Consider the following 13,215-nt stretch of genomic DNA (forward strand, 5'->3'; position numbering starts at 1 on the left):
CAGGGATTGCAAAAGCAAAGTGGACTTTGTGCTGAAACTTCGCTCATTGCTACCGAATCCTTAACTGTTAAGTGTCAGCCTCCAGCCTCTCCACTCTCCTATACCAGAGCTATGGTTTTTTCTGGTTCCTTGCCTGCGAATGGAAATGTCGCAGTTGCTTTTCAATGATGTTTTATTTTTGTCTTCTGTTTTAGTTGGCTTTTTATGCTATGAAAAGGTGCGTACAAAGAACTTCTGCAACTTTAAAGTCTTAATTTGATCTGGACAGGTTAATCTTGAATGTAGCAGTTAACTGAGCAGAAGGCAAATACATCTGTGCTCTGCCTGGGTTTTTGTTTTCACTTTATTTGAAAAATGGAGGAAGTTGCCATTCCCTGTAGTGAACTGAGGAGCCTGTTGACCCTTATTGATTTTATAGATCCACATTTGCCGTTGTCTGGTTTGGGGCAAACTATAAATGTAGTAACTCCTGTTGTCAGGTCTGGTAACAGGAGTGCCAACTGTTGCTGTTGTGCTGTAGTACTTTCTTCTGCATCTTGAGAAATGCACTGATGGGGCAACTGGAGTGTTATGGTTAGAGTTCCTTTGGAAGTATAATTCAGTATATCCTCTGTTATCAGAGAAGACGGAAAAGCATTTCTTGAAGAAGGTATCAGTGGGCTGCAGCTGAAATGAATGAAGCACTTGGTTTCACAGAGACATCTAAGCAAATCTTTCACAATTTCTCAGCAGATGAAAATGATTTGGGAACTATATTGTACATTAAAATAATGAGTTTACATAATGTTTACCCTCATCCTTTATCTACTTTTATATATTAGAAAGGACCTGCAGCGATATTCTGTCTTGGGACCTTGGGTTGTCACTCTGAAGTTGGAAGGAGATGAGGCTTTCCAAATTTAACAGATGCAGAAAAGTGAAGTTTTCATACCTGCAAATGTGTTGTGACAGCAGCTGCTGATTAGCAATTAAAGGTGTTCCGTGTTAGGTTGGAGACCCAGTTCATCAAATGCTATTTCTCATGGGGACTAATGGAAACACACTACAGATCTGCTATAGTAGGTAGCTGGTAATTCCATTTTTGTCATCTCTGCTTGTTAATAATGTTGTTGTCCTTACCTTCTACAAATGTGAGTGCACGTCATTTGACATATATTGTTTTTATCTCTATTTTTAGTGTCTGAGCAAAAAGCTCAGGGAAATGAATAATGCTATGCTTGCAGTAAATAATAGCTTTTAAAACTGTACAGAAGAAAAGTATTGTTTAAGGCAAGCTGACATTGCATCCCAGAGCTGATACCTGGACACTTTGGAGTGTGCTGGTAAAAGGAGGGCAATAAAGGAGTGTGCGCTGTGGGAAATTTTACTGAATGTATTTTCCAAAGTAGTTTTCCCTTTTTGAAATGCAAGGTATTAATCTATTGCAAATCTATTGGATTGCTGCTGATAACATGAAAAAAAAAATTCTTCACCAAAAATATGTGCTGTATGTGTTTTTCCATGTTGAATCCTCTGAAGCAAAGCTTACCTGTGCAAGTTGTACTGAAGAAAAATAAGAGAATAAGAAAGTTAAAGGAGGAAAGAAATGTATGCCGAGGAGGGGGGGATGAAATTCTTTATAAAACAGAAGGGTATGATTTTACTGAGAATACTATGTTGTTGGAGAAAAAATTATCACAAATGACATGATGTAGATACAGTAAAAATAATTCAGTTGGGTAAAAATGAGTAACAGAGGACAAATTTGAGTGAATGTAAATAAAAAGTGTTGAGTGTTACCTTGTAGCAGTTCTGAGGGGTTTGATTTTATCCATGGGAGATTTAATCTGGTGGTAGCGGCACTGTCCGAATTCTGCATCTGTGAGAGGCGTTGCTCTCAGTGGTAGAGACTTCTGTTACAGTAATCCCAGTGCTCCGGTTAGATACAAAGGCCGTGCTGTTTCCTGGGAATTGTAGACCGTGTACAGCTGCATTCTCCAAGTGTGGCCATAGCCCATGTCTGGACAAACGTTAGGATAAACTGTATGGTTTTAGTCTTCCATGCAGTTGCAGCTTTTCACTAAACTTGCAAGAGTTCTGTTTGGCATGGTGGAGCAAAATTGCTCTTGATGGCAGACCACCACCTTTATCAGCAGTGTATGAGGGGCATTAGCTTTTGGGTCTGCATGTGGACTCAATACTTACCCCCCCCCCCCCCCCCCCCCCTTTTTTTTTTCTTTTATAAAATGTCACTTATTGGTATGACTACTACTGAATTTGAACATACCCAGTTTGTCAAACAGCTGAATAAAGTGGCAGGTAAAGTCCTAAGTACTTACCTTTAAAGATAATTTAGCTAAAAAATCCAAATATTTCTGGTCTAACCCTCTCAAATGTCTAGTGATCCAAATAGGGCGATGACAAATATTTGGGTTATTTATTACAGATAAGGGGAGACTGACCTGAGAGTGATAATTTTAAACTTTGTAGTATAAGTAGTCATGTGAGGTCTTTCATTTGCATTTTCTTGAAAATGATGCTGTCAGAGTGCATGTTATGTCTCAATTATCTGAGTGTAGCTTCATTTCAGGGTCAGAAAATCATTTCAGGGAGAGCTATGGTGAAAGTATAAGCAACATTCTCTGGATTCAAGTAAAAGCTCATATTTGTTAAAGTAGAGATTTAAGTTGTGACTAGTTCTCTGTATTTAAATACGAAATTTGGATGTGCTTATTTTTAACTGAATTGTGCATAAAAATTGGCTAAATATAGAGAAGACCAGTTGTTTCTGGAAAGTTTGTACGCCACCTGTCATTTTTTTTTTGCTGCTTCTTTTGTTTTAATACTTAGCAAAAATAAATGCCAATGGAGTATAACTGCATAGAAGAATGTTTTATTATATTTTCTGTGATGGGTTGGCTGTGTCAATGGTAGCTGTGGTTAGCTATCAAGTAACTTCCTAGGAATTTGTAGTGAATGGGAGGTTGTCTTATTAAGGAGGGTAGGAGGTAGAAATACACAACTACACTGAGCAGTTGAGAAATTCTAATGTAAGTCTGCATATTTGTGTACTCTGTATCTGCTATTTTAGTTGTGGAAATATTGACATAGAGGCAGAAATAACATTTTTAATTCTTGCTAAGATATAAACTCTGTGTTTAGTTATTTACACTTAATTGTTTCATCACAGCTCTTGTGTGGGTTAAAATTGCATAGGATTAAACCCTGTGGATGTTTGCCATACTTTGTAATTATTAGGTGACATTCTGTACTACTTAAGTCATTATGGATGAGTAAGTCTTCTAGTCTATTAACTTAAGACTTCCTATGATTTATAATCAGGTTAGTCAGAAGTTATAACATGTTAAGGATTTGAATGAGATACTGCAAATGTGGATGACATACTATTGCAAACAGATAATATAAACTACTTCTTGCCCCTCTTTCTGTTACAGAGGGTGATAGTGCATAATTTAATTTACAAATCTTGAAGTGTGTGAAGAAGACGAGAGACAATTCCTGTTTCAGTTTTGTGGACGCATTTAAGATAGGCTTCCTGCTCGTAGGATTTTTCAGCCTATTATTTTTTTTTTCATCTGTATTTTGTGAATAGCTTCAGCTAAGCTTTTCTGGGCTCATGAAGAAGTCCATATAATTGGCAATATATTCCCTTTTGCTTTTTGCAAACTATTATGTCATTTCTTTATGTTGGCATGGCATACCCTGTGGTGCCAAGTTAACATTTCTTGTACTGGTTATTATATAATTTAAGAAGTTTGTGGAGAGATACAGTAATGTGATCTTCAGTGCTATCATTAAAGTGGAGACTTTGCCAAACATTTGCAGAAATCGATGTTTTAAATAGCCCAGCTCAGAATTTACTTACACTTTCCATGGCAACAAGTTCATCTGTTATGCAAAAGTCATGTTAACAGTCTCTGGAAATGCATTGCTTTATTTCTTTTCTGCAGAATGGATAGTTAGTGCTTGGTACAAACATATTTTAACAGGCACAATACAGTTAGGTGTATGTGCATCTGTCTTCAGGTGTATTGAAATATCTTCCCAAGATGAGACTTTATTGCACCATTTATAATCTGGTTGGAAAATGCAGTGATTAAAATGCTGCTATTTGTATGTGAAGTGATGGTTAATGTGTAGCAATATGTTTATACAACTGGCAGTTTCATATTAATAGAATTACTGTGAAGTTTGTCTTCCGTGCTTATTCTCTTCTTCTTTCTCCTGCTTCTGCCGTGTAAGCTTGGAATTGTCCTTTTAAGGAAGAGAAGGTGCAAGTTCTGCTGGAAAAAAGTATGGAAGATCATTTGCTCACTGCATTTGCTTTTATTGTTGATGTCAAGCAGCCATTTATCTCTGCTGCTGCTGTCTGTGGTCTTCAAAAAGCAGTAGTAGTACCAGTCATTGAGTTTTGAATTATAGTGAGGGGAAAATGTATTACCTAAACCAGTGGGGCGTGCAGTTTCTTTTCAGAGACCTTGCTTCTGTAACTTTCTGCTTTTGAAAGATCCTTTTTGGAGACCTTCAGTATCACTTGACACATGTGAACCCGTTGCAGGACAGACTGTGTGCGTGCCCTGCTTTTGCCTCTCCTACCAGCCTGCAGTGAGAGGATGTGGAGAGCTGAAGGAAGATGAGGATGGTCAGCCCCTGGCATTTCAGTTACACGGGGGATCACAAGCTGTTCAGGTGCAGTGCCCTGCGAGGCTCTGTCGTAAGAACAGTGGCGGGGTTGTGCGAAGCAGAAGGCCTGGCAGATAATAGGAGCCTCCAGCTGTGGGAGGAAGCAATCCAGCACAGAATGGTGAGGCCAAAATAGGCTGAATGTCCAGTTTCGTAGTACAGGGATGGGACTTTGGCTATAGAGAATCTCCTCAAGATTTTCTTTTTTTTTTCTCTAAGTCTATATGTATTATGCCTCTCCACCTTTAAAATTAATTGGTATATTAGGTTTGAGCAGATTGACAATACAGAGCTTCTGTAGCTCTAAATTATTGTTATGATTCTCAGGAGTCAGAAGTTAAAATTACATTGTGATAATTTTTGTACACTGCAAAACAGCTCATTTCAATTTTAGTGTTGCGTTTGCTTAACAGTAGCTCAAATTATGCCTACATAAGCTAGTTGTATCTGATAACTTTATAATGGTATTGCAAGAAAAATGCCCCACTAGTTATTTATAATGATGAATTGAGGAAAACAGGGTAAGAAAGGCATTTAAATATTGTCTTTTTTTGTGCACATTTGCATATGTACTTGACAGCATTGTTGAAATAGGCGTCTTGGAGATACTGTGTATGTAGCCATTTGGATTTCATTGACAACCCATTTAATTAGATGTTAGTTTCAAAAATGGAGCTGTGGCTTGTATGGCTTGAATTTCACCTGTAGAATTGCTGGAATATGAATAAAAATGTGCAGCTTTTGCATCCTTTTTACATCTTTTTTTTAATGTGCAGTTTTACAAAGATTCAGTCTTGAAAATGGAAAGGTCAGTTAATGTTGTCGTACTTAGTCTGTATTTTTGGGTCGGAGAGATAGGTACCTTCCTACCTAGAAGAATTTTGTCAGAGGGTGCTAGAAAGGGTTTTATATGTGCGTGTACACCAGTAAGTAGGATGCTTCTCTGTAGCCAAACTGGAAAATGATCCTGGTATACCATAGTGACTACATCAGTGGACAAGGGAAGAGCTATGGATTTCTACAAGGCCTTTGACATGGTCCTCCACAACATCCTTCTCTCTGAATTGGAGAGACAAGAATTTGATGCGTGGACTGTTCGGTGGATGAGGAATTGGTTGGAAGGTCATGTCCAGAAGGTACTGGTTAATGGCTTGATGTCCCAGTGGAGATCAGTGATGAGCGGTGTCCCTCAGGGGTCCGTACTGGGACCAGTATTGTTGAATATCTTCATGAATGATGTAGAACGCGTGATCAAGTGCACCCTTAGCAAGTTTGCAGAGGACACTGGGCTAAGTCATGCAGTTGACACGCATGAGGGAAGGGATGCTATTCAGAGGGACCTGGACAAGCTGGAGAGGTGAGCCTCTGTGAACCTCATGAGGTTCAAGAAGGCGAAATGCAAGGTCCTGCACCTGGGTCGGGGCAACCTCTGGTATCAGTACAGGCTGGGGGATGAAGGGATTGAGAGCAGCCCTGCCGAGAAAGACTTGGGGGTGCTGGTGGATGAGAAATTGGACATGAGCCATCAGTGGGCACTCACAGCCCAGAAGGCCAACCGTGCCCTGGGCTGCATCCCCAGCAGCGTGGGCACAGGGCGAGGGAGGGGATTGTGCCCCTCTGCCCCGCTCTGCTGAGACCCTCTGGGAGTCCTGCGTTCAGCTCTGGAGCCCTCAGCACAGGACAGAGCTGGAGCTGTTGGAGTGGGGCCAGAGGAGGCCCCAGCAATGATCTGAGGGCTGGAACCCCTCTGCTGGGAGGAAAGGCGGGGAGAGCTGGGGCTGTTCAGCCTGGAGAAGAGGAGGCTCCGGGGAGACCTTACTGTGGGCTTTCAGTACTTAAAAGGGGCTTACAAGAAAGATGAGGATGATCTTATTAAGAGGGCTGGTTCTGATAGGACAAAGGGAAATAGTTTTAAACTAGGAGGGTAGACTTAGACTGGAAATTTTTACACTGAGGGTGGTGAAACCCTGGCACAGGTTGCCCAGAGCAATGGGAGATGGCCCATCCCTGGGAACATTTCAGGCCAGGTTGGATGGGGCTGTGAGCGACGTGGTCTGGTTGAAGATGTCCCTGCTCACTGCAGGGGGATTGGACCAGATGGCCTTTAAAGGTCCCTTCCAACCCAAACTATTCTATGATTCTATATTTTACACTAACAGTGAATAAAAATAAAAGCTTTTTCTGGCTTGATTCATACCAATTCAGTCTGTGGAAAAAAATCTACCACTAAAGCTGTTCTGTGGTGGCACTTTAAGCTGAGTCTTGGGAGGCATCCTGTTGGGTTCTGCAGTCTTGCCACTGCAAAAGCATTTTCCCCAAAGCATTTGGGTAGGCAGTGGTTTCATGTTTTGTTGCATTTCAAGTTCGAAGCTTTGGAGTTCAGAAGGTGTTCCCTCCCCAGGTAATGCTGTGTGTGTTTGTGTGTTCAGAAGTGCATTTCAGAGTTTTTCAGCTAAGCTTGCTCTGAACAAGTTTCAGAGTAATATTTAGATACAAGTATTTAAAAGGAACTTTGGTATACTTTTGTATTAACAGTAATATTATTTAAGAAATATTGGAAGTTGATGTCATAACATTTAAGTAACTTTGTTTTAATAAAGCAGAATTGTTGAGATGTTTTCTTTCAAGGTTGTCATCTTTTCTATTCCTAGCGTAATACTTAGTAGCTTTGTGATTTATCATAACTATTTTTAATCTCGCTTTCTGTTTTTCCACTAGTTTGCAATGTGACATTTTGAACGATGTAGTGGAATAACCTCACCTGTCCTAGGTCACTTAGAACTTCGCACAGCAATTCAAAAATGGTTTAATTGCCATAGGCTACGAGATGGTGGATGCTGTGAGTTGAATATTCTTTGATGCCGTACTGTGATGGAGGTGTAAGTCTGCAGTGCTTAACATGCAGCCCCTCTTAAAAAATGAATGTATAACTATGCAGTGAACCTGTAGTATATACTTTGAAATGTGGCGTTTGGCTTAGATCTTTAAATAAAATATTTGCAGACCTTACGGGTTTGAGGTCGTTTTCAGCAAATTTCTGTAATCCCCACAGTTACACAGATAATCCTCGTATGCATATATATAGATGAGACATATCATATCTACCAGCTTTTTTCGTAAATGTTAAGAGTTGTTAGCTGTCCTCAGTGACTGTGAGCAGCTCTTAACACATAGGTATGTTGCAGCTTATTTAGCCAAGTGGTTTACGATTTGGCTTTCCTGTCTGAGCAGGTGCTGGTAGACAATAATAAAAGTTTTTTTAAAAAAGATTTCACTGTGTAATGAACAGTGGCTAATGGTAGTATTAAAAAAAAAAAGTAAAATGAAGACACTTAAGTGCTAAGAGGAAAATGTGTTAAAAGATCAGTCTCAGTATTCATATCTTTGTAACAGGCATTTTGAATTCAATACCTTTTTTTGTGCTTGGTTACTGTTTAATCAGTTCCATTTACTAAATACATAAGGTTTTTAACACTTCTATATTGTGACATTCACAGTTGGACAAGATTCTAAGAAGTTACTGCAACGTTTCTGCATTTTTTCATGCTCCTGGCTAACACAGTTTGGATTCATTTTTTTGGAGCAATTTATGCTATTATTTTGAATGTGGCTTTTTTGTGTGTGAAAGGCATTTGTTTTTTTCTAGCCTGTCTTCCAGAACAAACTGCTAGTCCGATTTTTACAGATGCCTGAAGGTTTAAGGAATTTGCTTTGAAAAGCATGACATATACCAGTATTCTAGATACAGGAACAGAGGAATTCTGGTGTACAGCAAACTGTTTCTCAAATTAAAAATCAAGTTGCATCAGTGTTTTACAGTTCATTAACCAGAATAATGTGGAAAAGGTCATGCAGTTGTCTTCTGAATTTTCTGTAAGGATTTTTTAGCTCGTATATAGTCTTAATCTTTATTTCTTTCTCTGCAATGCCAAAATACTGTTGTGGCTTTTTTTTCTCAACAGGAGAAAAATCAAAAGTTGATGTACAGGATAGCAGCAACTACTGTGTAGGATTTGATGCAAGCTGTCACTAGTCTGAACCAGTCCCAAAGGGGTTTGACTAGCAAGTTCATATCACTACACTGTAGTTCGCATCATGACACTGGTGATTGCTGTTTGTTGGAGTATAGCATGCAGATTTGTCCTTTTCCCGTTAGCCATTCCCAGTCAAGGTGCCTGCACTCATCTGCGCTCTAGTAATACTTTCCAGGCAGTCTCTGAGGTAGATTCTCCAGTTTTCCAGGAGACTTGAGATTTGGGCAGGTATCTGTGGTACTTTTAAGCAACAGCACAGTTGGGATATGGGGTAGATACGGTACTGGGCTGTAGTTAGTTGTTGACTACAAATTTCAAGGAATACCGGGAACTCATACCAGTACTTCTTTTCTGTTATTAACCCAAGATCTTTGGGGAGGTGAATGTCTGTCTTTCATATTTTTCATAAGTGATCAAAACAGTGTTTGAGATGAGATGTGAGTGTCCTTCTTTATGATGTTAACTGTGAGCATGTTTGGTGCTGCACTTAAAGGTTATTAGAGGTAATAGCATCTTGTATAATTTTGCAATATTTAGTTATAGATTTCATCCAAGTGTATGAAAAGACTATTTTAACTTCTTCCCTCCTGGCATCTGAGTATGCTTACCCCACCCCACCAGAAAGAACTCAGTGATTTTACAGTTCCGTTAGTATTTTGGTTAACAGCAAAAAAACGAGCTCAGATTAGGTTGTCTTAGATCTCTTGGTTTGATCAATAAAGTGAAGTATGGGCAAATAAGGATTATTTCTTTCTTTTAATTTCTTACTCTGTTGTCATCTGAATTACTCTGAAATAAATGGAACTACAGCATAGGTATCAGCCGATTATAAGTATTATACAGGTACTGTAAAGGTGTAAAGACAGATAATGCATGTGCTGACCTATCTACAACATAAGTGAAAGCAAGGGGAGAAAGAGGAACCATATTTAAAAATGAAGTTGCAAGACAAATTGATGCAATTGTCTTTTGATCTTTGTCACTATAGACACCTAGCTACTTTCCATCTGTTTCTTTCATTCATTTTCCTTTGCATCTTTCTTTTGCAATTCTTTTAATGCACATACACATATATTGAGTCCTGCCCTTCATTTATTCTTTTGTCATTGTTTCCATTTCACTTTCCCTGTGTTTCATTCCTGTATCTTTCTTGTTTAGACCAAGTGGAGGATCCAGCTGGCCGTAGCAGCCATGTAGGACCCTTCAGGAACCTGATGGTAAGTGCACGTGTGTACTTATACTCAGGCTTCCACCAGGTTCTGTATTCTGAGGCATTTTCCCTCTGCCTACAGGCTTCTGTTAGTTGTTGACATCTTAAATTGTAAGAAAATTAAAGGACAGACCTTGGGCTACTCATTGATATCCTTTGTATCAGAATAGTAGGTTGCGTTTTTCATAGATTTGTGAGAGCTGGGAGCGCGTACCAATCAAGTATCACTTTACCTATTACTCTCTTCCTGGGCATCTCCTGTTGAACATTCAGGGCCGTGAAATGGATGCATCTGGAACAGTCGCCATGCTTGAGTAGAGTGGATTCCTTCAACCTTTGTAAAGAAAGTTGCAACCTAGGAAATGAACAGACTAAAGCTGGTGAAAGGAGAACATCAAAAATCAGTTGGCGTCCTAAGTTGATATGTGTCAGAAATTGATCTAACGTGTCTAAAATTATGTATGTATGCATGCAAGCAGATTTGCTTGCTGTTTTGAGTGAGGGCAAGTAGTTGCTGGATGAATCTTCTCTTCAAATGCATTTATGCTTAAAGGCCAAGAACTCGAAACACTTCCAGCTGTATCGGTGAGCAGGTTGCATCGTTGTTTTTTTAAGGAGTGTGGCAGGAGAGCTTGCAAATGATCTTCTTTCCATCAATAGCATAAGGAAATATGTGACTAAAGTAACTCAATTTTGCATGCAAGTCCTACTATTGTACTGATTTCCCAGATTATAATTGGATTTGAGATTCTACAAATTTTATATACTCTATAAATGGACAACACTTTGGAAAACCTGTGCACGCCTTAGCACTTACGAGTGATTTTTGTGGTTGTTTTTACATACTTTACCTCACACTTCAAAGAGCACAATATATTTCTAATCTTGTTATACGAAAGGATTTATCAGGTCTTCGTTTGAAGGCTTTCACAGTAACCTGCCATTATGCTGAGATTCAGTGCTGCTGTAGAATTAGACGTAGAATTACCCAGTGACTTCATCTGCAGTACCGTCATATGCTGCATCATCTAGTGAAGTATTGTTTCTAGCTGTCACCAAGTTTGGCATAGATGAGAGGGTCCTGTGGACCAATATTTTCCTTCTTGTTTCCAGTCTTACCTATAGAGATGTGAGAAGGACCTAGAATTTTGTCGTTGAAGTCAAGATACTGATGTTGATCTTCAAGTGATAAGCAGTCTGCAAAAAAACTGATAGCTCTAAAGAGTTCTAGCAATTAAATACGTTCTGTTACATTGCTCCTAAGGTGTATTGTGATGCATATCTGATTCCCTAGGAATGTACTGAAACTTTACATTTAGACCTTTTACCTAGAAATGGAATTATTTGTTGATTGTGTTACTGTACGCTTTAAGGTGGATTTCAGGTGGCTTGGCAGATATCTCTGGAAACTTGTTTGAAATCCTTCATGCTCTGATCTTGGTACTACTGATTGTAATTACAAACATTAGACGCGCTAAGAATACAACATTATGTTCAAGTTGGACATTCAGTAGCCTGTCAAGTAAAGATGCACTTAGACTCCTTATGCCTGTGTGAACACTAAAATATACTCTAAGTCTTCTGACAATGTGCAGGTGTTTGGTATAAAATACAAATGAATATTGTATTGCCAAATAAACCAATGTTGGTTCATTATGGCAGGTTTAGACACAGGGTTTGTTACAATATTTGAGTATATTGTGAGATAATTGCTATTTAGTTTAGGAAGGGTGCATGTATATTTTCCAGAGGTGACAAAAATTCATTCTGAGTGATTGTTGTCAGTTTCCTGGACTAAAAACTCTTAAATTGGAATAGGAAAATAAAAAAAGGATAATAACATACATGAAACTGAAACACACTGGAATTTGGGGAGAACCTGTGAAATCTGAGCTCCATGAGAGGAAACACAGGTAATCATTTAGGTAAACTAGAATGTTCAAATAACAAGCATTTCCCTTTAAAGCAGACCTGTCTCTGATCAGTTCTATTGGAGGGCATGCATACTTAGAAATTTCCAGTTTGAATAGAGGAACATTTTTTAAAAGGCATTTCTGTTTCTTGGTTCAAGATGTGAAAAATATTTTCAAGAAAAAAAAAGAGGAACTTGTTGACAGGCTTGTGAGTTGGAACAGTGTGCTTCTACATAAGAAATGGATTTAGGGTTATGATGCACACTCCTGATTAGAGAGAAGGGTCAATGCATTAAAAAAATACCAATTTCTGTGTCAGAGGAAGCAGAGGAGGAATTTGGATCGCAGCTTCTGGACAGTTCTTGTTCCTAAGAGGTGGTATGTAGAAGTGTGAAGTTTCGGAGGAGGCTGGTGTCTCAACCACAGCGTTGTATGTAAAATAACCATTCTGTATAGATAATCTGGTCTATGCAATTAATTGAATTGGAAAACCTTAAAGTTTCATTTGTTATTGCGCAGTCCTTATAGTTTCTATATATTATAGGACTGAATCTTAAAGGAAAAAATTAGCAGCATAACTTTGTAGTGCATTGGTGAATGAAGTTTTCAGTGTTGTTACATCTTGCGTCACTGATCAGGTCTTCGCATAATGCCATTTTGCCCTAATCTTCGTTGTGTTCATCATCCTGTGCAGCTAATACATGCTTCTTAATTTTGCTAACAGAAAATATTAGCAAACTTGTTTGTGTCAGTGGACACAATGAAATACCTTTGTGTTTTGCTGTTACCCAGTTCCGTCTAATTTGGTTTTACTGTCTTTGCCTTGTTCATCAAGATGCTGCTGCTTTTAGTCTTCTCATAATGTTACCACTTCATTGCTTTTATTGTAACTCTCTTCAAGTCATTATTCAGAATGTTCATACAAGTAGAGAAGCCTCTATGGGTTTCTACTTCATAAGGTCTTCCAATTAGCATTAAGGATTAATAGCATATGAAGAAATTTCATATTTTCCATATACTTGTATGAGATGCAGTAATTTACTACCCATACGAAGGTATTGGGTAACTGTATGATGTGAGCTGGTTAACATTAAACAATAAATTTTTGTTACAGTCTATTCATGCTTTGAAAGTCAGTAAAATGTTTTGGAGTCCTAGGTTTTTAGAAGCTCTTTGTTATCTTTACTTTTATATTTCTTCTGGGGTCTAGAGACTTACTGCTTTATCTGAATGCTTTCCTTTTTTACTGATCTGTCAGTTGTATTCATTAGGAAAACAGGGTTTCTACAGAAGGGTGTTATATTCCCAAGATGGGTGTTTTAATTCATATTGTCAAATATGAAAAATAAAAATTGTTGAACAGAAATAATAAATG

General features: G+C 38.6%; 1 protein-coding gene across 5 annotated transcripts in view; it reads left to right on the plus strand.

The window, feature by feature from the left end:
- PRDM2 (PR/SET domain 2) overlaps positions 1-13,215 on the plus strand; it is a 76,335-nt gene that overhangs the window by 39,019 nt on the left and 24,101 nt on the right. The window lies entirely within an intron of this gene.

Source organism: Opisthocomus hoazin, chromosome 16 (genome assembly GCF_030867145.1).
Source record: "Opisthocomus hoazin isolate bOpiHoa1 chromosome 16, bOpiHoa1.hap1, whole genome shotgun sequence".
Classification (NCBI taxonomy): Eukaryota; Metazoa; Chordata; class Aves; order Opisthocomiformes; family Opisthocomidae; genus Opisthocomus; species Opisthocomus hoazin.